The sequence below is a fragment of the Ovis aries genome, chromosome 14 (assembly GCF_016772045.2).
Source record: "Ovis aries strain OAR_USU_Benz2616 breed Rambouillet chromosome 14, ARS-UI_Ramb_v3.0, whole genome shotgun sequence".
Classification (NCBI taxonomy): Eukaryota; Metazoa; Chordata; class Mammalia; order Artiodactyla; family Bovidae; genus Ovis; species Ovis aries.
Window position 1 is genome coordinate 48,178,477 of NC_056067.1, and position 8,132 is coordinate 48,186,608.

The window sequence follows — 8,132 nt, forward strand, 5'->3', positions numbered from 1 at the left end:
TGTTTTCACCAAGATCATCAATAGCAATAGCTACATGGATCTCCCTCAAGTACTTTCCCAAAATTTATTATGAAAAATTTCAAACATACAAAAAATGTAAAAGAATTTATAAGAAACCCGCATATTCATCACCTAGATTCTACCATTAACATTTTACTACTCTTGCTTTATTACACATCTATTGATTCATCTAACTATCTCCATCAGTCTACTTTATCTTTTATAATGAGTTGCAAAATCCTAAAATATTTCTATTAGGATTTCTGAGGACTCTGCTTACACCAAACACTACTTTTGATACTGTACTTAGTTCACTACAGCCACTCACTGGTCTAATTCTCAGCAATTCTCTAAAAACATGTCAAGTATGCAGCATGTTATCCCCATTTTACAGATGAGGACACTGAGGCACAGAGAGCCAAAGGACTTAGAGCTACTGGATGTGGAAGTTGGGTTTGAACCCTGGCCACCTGGCTCCAAACACCCGGTTTTTCATCCATTAATGCCATTTCTCTTCTCTGAAGAACAGGTGAATTTCACCACACAATGAAATATCACACAGTCATTATAAAAGAATGTTTAGAAGAGTCCAGTAAAATAACATTGGTATGTCAGATGATCGTGATTCAACTCAGATCCAGTGTCTAAGAAAAAAGGCTCCAACGAGGGACACCCACTGTTACTAGCAGTAGCTTAAGGGTAAATGAACGCTGTGTGATTAAATGAAATGCTTTTTTAATCATCACAGCTACTATTAATTGAGTTTTTTCTTTGTGCCTCACTCAGGCTCATTATAGGCTTTAGATGCTGTATCTTTCCAAGCACTTATGAAGCACCACCAAGCACCACTTCTCTCGTGGCCCAGTGCTTAAAAGTTTGCCTTCCAATGTCAGGGGTGTGGTTCCATCCCTGTTTGGGGAGCTAAGACCCCACATGGCTCAAGGCCAAAAAAAAAAAAAAACCAACCACCATGAAACAGAAGCAATGTTCTAACGCATTCAATAAAGACTTTAAAAATGGTCCACATCATGCACCTTGAGTCTATTATACAAAGTGAAGTAAGTCAGAAAGAGAAAAACAACTATCATATATTAATACATATATATGGAATCTAGACTGCTGACAGTCCCGTGGACAGCAAGAAGATCAAACCAGTCAATTTTTAGGGAAATCAGTCCTGAATACTCATTGGAAGGAATGATGCTAAAGCTGAGTCTCCAGTATTTTGGCCACCTGATGCAAACGGCCAGCTCATTGGAAAAGTCACTGATGCTGGGAAAGATTGAGGGCAGAAGGAGAAGAGGGTGTCAGAGGATGAGATGGCTGAATGGCATCACCGATGCAATGGACATGAACTTGGGCAAACTTTGGGAGATGGTGAGGGACAGGGAGGCCTGGCATACCGCAGTCTACGGGGTTGCAAAGAGTTGGTCACAACTCAGGGAATGAGCAACAACAACACGCAATCTAGAAAAATGGTACTAAAGAGCCTATACGCAGGGCAGCAATGGAAACGCAGACACAGTGAACAGACTTTGGACTCAGTGGGAGAAGGAGAAGATGGGACGAACTGGGAGAGCAGCGCTGAAGCATAACCATTGCCATAGGTAAAATAGACAGCCAGTGGGGATTTGCTGTATGGCACAGGGAGTTCAAGCCTGGTGCTCTGTGACAATGTAGGGGGCCGAGTGGGGTGGGAGGTGGGAAGGAAACTCAAGGGGGAGGGGACATGTGTATACCTATGGCTGGTTCAATGTTGATGTATGGCAGAAACCAACACAATATTGTAAAGCAATTATCCCCCAATTAAAAATAAATTAAAAATTTAAAAACTGGTCCACATTTAAAAAAAAATCTTAAAAAAAGGAAGTAGCCATTGCTGAACCCATTTTAGAGATTAGGACGCTGAGACTAACAGAAGAGTGGAACTAGTCCAAGGTTACCCAGCCAAGAAATGGCAAAACCAGCATTCAAATTCAGGTTTGTCAGCTGAATTTAAGCTGGTTATCCTTTTCTGACTCTTTCTACTTTCTTATTTTTCAGTAATAAGATGATTTACTTTCAAAAGGAAAGAATATTTTAGAAAGAAGTCCCCTTAAGAAAGCAGACTCATTTATCTTTATTTTATTAGCCATGTGTATTAGTTTTAAAATGTTAACACCACCACCTCACACCATACACAGAAATCAGTTCCAGATAGATTGCCAACCTAAATGTAATGCAAATGATAAAACTTTTGGAAAATAACAAAAGAATATCAATATGATTCAGAGACATGGGGATATAGCTTTATTTATTTATTTATTTTTATGTTGCAAAAAGCTTTATTGTTTCCATTTGGTCCAAGGCTTGAGAGAGGGCTCCAGGGTGTTAACAAGCTGCCTAGTGGCTGCAGAGAGGGGCTTCAGGCAGCCCCGATGTTAGGCGGGTTCTTCAATGGCCACTGGTCTCCAGAAGTTCCTAGTCGTGCTTGAGGGTGAGCCTTTCGAAGAAATACTCGCCCAACCCAGCCTGGGGACCAGCCAGCCTGCGGAGGTTGGTCAGGTGGTCACCCATCTTCTTGATGAATTTCACTTCCTCATCTAGGAAGTGGTTCTCCAAGAAGTCACAGATGTGGGGGTCTCCGTGGGCAGAAGCCAGGCCATGCAGATCCAACAGGGCTTGATTCAGGTTCTTCTCTATGAGAAGGACGGCTTCCATAGCGTCCTGGGTTTTACCCCACTCATCTTGAGATGGCTTCTGCACGTCCAGGAAGAGGGCGCGGCCGCCACGCTGGTTTCGCAGTTTCAAGAGACGCTCCACGCCCTTGCGCTTCTCCTTGGCCAATTCACGAAAAAAGTGACCCACACCCTCCAAGGCCACATCATCGCAGTTGAAATAGAAGCCCAGAGAGAGGTAGGTGTAGGAGGCCAGCAGTTACATGTTAACCAGGCAGTTGACGGCGGCCTCCACCTCGGTAGAATAATTCTGACGAATCTGGAAGCTCATGATTGGTCAGTAATAATGAGTTAAAAAATGGTGGCTGGTCCCGGTGATGGCAGACAGCTGAGTGGCTGACTCCGGAGATTGCGACTGGAAAAAAGGTTGGAGGGTGGTCGGAGGCTGGAGCAAGGGACGTTCCTGGGTCTGTTCCATCCAAGCACTGTTGAAGCAAGAGACAGATCCGCAGGGCTGCTGGGCACACTTCAGGGATATAGCTTTAATAGGATTTAAAAAAAATCCATAAAGAAAAAATTGAGAAATTGAGTGGTGCTAAAGTTAAGACTTTCTTTCCATTCAGTTCAGTTCAGTTCAATCTCTCATTCGTGTGTGACTCTTTGCGACCCCATGAATTGCCACACGCCAGGCCTCCCTGTCCATCACCAACTCCCAGAGTTCACTCAAACTCACGTCCATTGAGTCAGTGATGCCATCCAGCCATCTCATCCTCTGTCATCCCCTTCTCCTCCTGCCCCCAATCCCTACCAGCATCAGAGTCTTTTCCAATGAGTCAACTCTTCGCATTAGGTGGCCAAAGTATTGGAGTTTCAGCTTTAGCATCATTCCTTCCAAAGAACACCCAGGACTGATCTCCTTTAGAATGGACTGGTTGGATCTCCTTGCAGTCCAAGGGACTCTCAAGAGTCTCCTCCAACACCACAGTTCAAAAGCATCTAAAAAATGCCATTAAGAGAGTAAAAAGATGTGATTTCCCAGGTGGTCCAGTGGTTAAGACTTCATGCTCCAAATGCAGTGGGCCCAGGTTTAGTCCCTGGTCAAGGAACTAGATCCCACATGCTGCAACTAAGACCCAGAACAGCAAAAAAAAAAAAAAAAAGGCAAGCCAAAGTAGAAAATGTTCATAGTTCCTATAACTAACAAATGGCTGGTGTTCAGAATATATAAAGAGCAAATTCATTTTAAAAACAAACAACCCATAGAAAATTGTGCAAGACACATAAACAAACACATCAAGATAAAGGATATCCACAAGACCAGCATGCAAATGAAAAGATGGTCAATTTTAATTGTTCATCACGGAAATGCAAATTAAAGCTATTATGAGCTACCACTACAGATCAACCAGAATGGCTAAAAATAAAACACCTGACATGGCCAAGTGTTGGTGAGGATGTGGAACAGTAGAAATGCTCCAACATGGCTGGAGGGAGGAGAATAAATTATTACAATCACTTTGGAAAACTCTTTGGTAGTATCTATCTATTATCTATGTATCTGTCTGTCTGTCTGTCTATCTCTATCTCCCATGAGCCAGCTAGTCTACTCCTGGATTCATACGCAAGAGAAATGTTTACATATGTTCACAATATACTGTAAATGTACTAGAGAAAATACGTACTAGAATGTTAAGAACAAATACCATTTGTAAGAGACAAAAAATGGAAAGAAATCAAATTTCCATCTACAGTCAGTAAATAAATAAACTGTAGAGTATTCGCAGGATGGAATGCTACTTGACCACAAGAAGGAATGGACTGTATGTATAGACCCAACCTGGCTAAATTCTGCAGTTGTAATGTTGAGAGCTGGCTTAAAACTCAACATTCAAAAAACTAAGATTGTGGCATCCAGTCCCATCACTTCATGGCAAATAGACAGGGAAACAATGGAAACAGTGAGAGACTTTATTTTCTTAGGCTCCAAAATCACTGCAGATGGTGACTGCAGCCATGAGATTAAAAGACACTTGCTCCTTGGAAGAAAAGCCATGACCAACCTAGAGAGCATATTAAAAGCAGAGACATTACTTTGCCAACAAAGGTCCATCTAGTCAAAGCAATGATTTTTCTAATAGTCATGTGTGGATGTGAGTGTTGGACCATAAAGAAAACTGAGCACTGAAGAATTGATGCTTTTGAACTGTGGTGTTGGAGGAGACTCTTGAGAGTCCCTTGGCCTGCAAGGAGATCCAACCAGTCCATCCTAAAGGAGATCAGTCCTGAATATTCGTTGGAAGGACTGATTGTGAAGCTGAAACTCCAATACTTTGGTCACCTGATGCGAAGAATTGACTCAGTGTAAAAGACCCGGATGTTGGGAAAGACTGAAGGCAGGAGGAGAAGGGGACGACAGAGGATGAGATGGTTGGATGGCATCGCTGACTCAATGGACATGAATTTGAGCAAGCTTTGGGAGTTGGTGGTGGACAGGGAAGCCTGGTGCACTGCATTCATGGGGTCAGAAAGAGTCGGACACGACTGAGCGACTGAATTGAACGTTGAGAGAAAGAAGAGAGACACAGGAGCTCACAGTGTATAGTTCTGTTTATGTCATGTGGGGTGCAGGCAAAATGAAAGAGGCATGAAGAGACATACTTAGGTGCGGTAACCTAAATTGGGTAGAGGTTAGTGAAGTGGCTACCTTCATGGGGAGGGAGGAAGCCGTGCCTGGGAGGAGTCTGGAGGGAATTTGTAGAAACCTGGGAAGATCTGTTTCCTCACCTGGGCGGTGGTTACACAAGTGTGTTTGTCATAATTCATTCAGTAGAACATTTATATTTCATGTACTTTTCTATATGTATGTCATATTTTGCAATAAAAGATTGCAAAATATATTTTTAAAATTTGTTACTTCACTTGATTACGGATCACACTGCTGCAGTGCGGAAGACTTACGTGGTTTTTTAACTGAGTGACTTCTGCTGTCTGCCGGGGGAGGAGATGGAGGTAAACATTTCCCTTCACCTACTTCTGCGGGGCTGTGAGTGACAGAGACGGGCTACCCTGTGGTCAGGGCCACTGAACTGACATCTAGGATGGCAGGACTCTTCAGGTGGAGGGTTTCGCTGCTCCCCTGATCTCTGGCCCGGGGAGGAGCACCACAGTCATCCTATAACAGGCACCGAGGGTACCAGCCTGCAGATCGCTCTTCAAAGAGAGGTGACCCCCCCCCCCCCCAGGAAGAGATCCAGACTATTCTCTCGAGAGCCAAGTCCATCATTCCTACTGAGCAAGCACAGGCACACCCAGCAGCCTGGGGGGGTGGGGGTGAAGGATAAATAATTTAAAATGACTTTGAAAAATAGGTTTATCATAGCCTTACCTTACAAACTGGGCAGACTGGAAGTCTAGGGTAAATAACTGGGAGGCACTGTGTGTGGCGCTGGCTCTGTGCTGGGCATTGTTCTAAGTAGTTTATATCTATTACCTGATTTAATTGTCACATAACCCTCTAAGATGGCCACTAATAGTATCATTGTTTAACAGATGGAGAAATTGAGGCACGGTGAGGTTCAATCATTTCCCTAAGCTGGTCAATGCTAGACCTAAACACAGGCCAACTCACACCAGAGTAGATGTTCTGTTCGCCACCACAAGATTATTCTAAGGAGAGAATAAGAAATAGGGAAACGGGAGTCTATTGCTCAAAAGCACAAAAGCATCTAAAAAGAGAAACTAGAAATAATTCTATGGCTGTCCTGAGTGGGCAAGAGGCCTGCGTATGATCAGGACAGAGGAGAGGGGTTCATAAGTGAGCTACGACCCCTTTATCAGCCACATCAGGGACCAAAAAGTACAATTCTAGTAGGGCTTTTTTCTTTTCTGGCTGCTCAGCTTGTGGGATCTTATTTCCCCGACCAGGGATGGAACCTGAGGCCCCCAGTGGTCAAAGTGCAGAGTCCTAACCTTTGGACTACCAAGGAAGGCCCCGTGGGTTTTCCTTTTATTTCCTTTCTTTTTTGGCTGGGGTCTTGGTTGTGACGAGCAGGAGCTACTCTTGGTTGTGGTGTGCGGGTTTCTCATTGTGGCTTCTCTTGTTGCGCAGCGCAGGCTCTGAGGGTACGCAGGCTTTAGCAGTTGCAGCGAGTAGGCTCAGAAGTCGTGGTTCATGGGCTCCAGAGCACGGGCTCACGGGCTTAGTGGCTCCGTGGCCTGTGGGATCTTCCCAGAGCAGGGGTTGAGCAGACTCTTCACCACTGAGCCACCAGAGAGACCCCCAGCAGGGCTTTTTAACCTGACTCAGCGATAGAATTCAGGGGCCCTGTGAACTCGGACTGGAAAAACAACTTTGCTTTGACAGCCCTTCAACTCAATGATCCTCAGCATTGTGGTTTGGGAAGAAAGCGATTTTCATAAGATGTGTTTGTCATTTTCACTCTTTAGAAGCTACCTGACCTGCGATGACGTTGTCACTGTGATGGCTAATGAAACGTATGCATGTGTGTCCTTGAGTTTCAAAAACTTCCTCTTTCTGGGAATCCCTGGAGGTCCAACGGTTAGGAGTCGGTGCTTTCACTACAGAGAGCCCAGCTTGGGAAACTAAGATCTCACCATCCTTGAGACATGGCCCAAAGAAAGAAAAAGGAAAGGAAAGAAAAAAAAAATTCTCAATTTTATTTTCTTACATTGTTCTTCAGTCCCTCAGTCATTTCCAACTCTTTTCAACTTCATGGACTGCGGCACGCCAGGCTTCCCTTTTCTTTACCATCTCCCAGAGTTTGATCATGTTCCCGTCCACTGAGTCAGTGATGCCATCCAACCATCTCATCCTCTGTTGTCCCCTTCTTCTCCTGCCTTCAATCTTTCCCAGCATCAGGGTCTTTTCTCGTGAGTCAGCTCTTCCCATCAGGTGGCCAAAATATTGGAGCTTCAGCATCAGTCCTTCCAATAAATATTCAGGGTTTCTTCCATGGTAAATATTGATAGATATAACCCCACATATAACAAAACTCTTTGGGGTCCTCAATAATTTTTAAGAGGGTAGTTTACAAACTGCTGCTGTAATTGAAATTTACCAGGTGCTTCTAACATGGTGGGGGATTGGAAGGACCAACCCCAGGACACAGCAGATTTCTGGCTTTGTCATGAGAAGAAATTACAGATGTTTTTACATCCTATTATAGTCATCCCTATTATAGTCGTCACAAGACTCAAACACCATCAATACACTCAACAAAGCTTCTAAATTACTATTATTTTTAATGCACTGATAAAGAAGTACATATATTACGGTATCACATATACAAAAAATTTCCTGCATCTGTGTAATAGCATCCATTTCCTTTGTATCCTGTGTTTTTTTTTTTTTTTTTCTGTTTTCAGGTTTTATTGTGTGTGTGAATGTTGATCTGTTTTTTCTTCTCTCTCTCTCTCTCTCTCTCTCTCGTCTCCTCTCTTAGAAGCTTACTTTCA

The 8,132-nt window shown here is 43.5% G+C and overlaps 1 pseudogene; it reads right to left on the reverse strand.

Moving 5' to 3' along the window:
- Positions 1–2,266: 2,266 nt before the first annotated feature.
- Positions 2,267–3,161, reverse strand: LOC106991569 (ferritin light chain-like; annotated as a pseudogene).
- Positions 3,162–8,132: the final 4,971 nt, after the last annotated feature.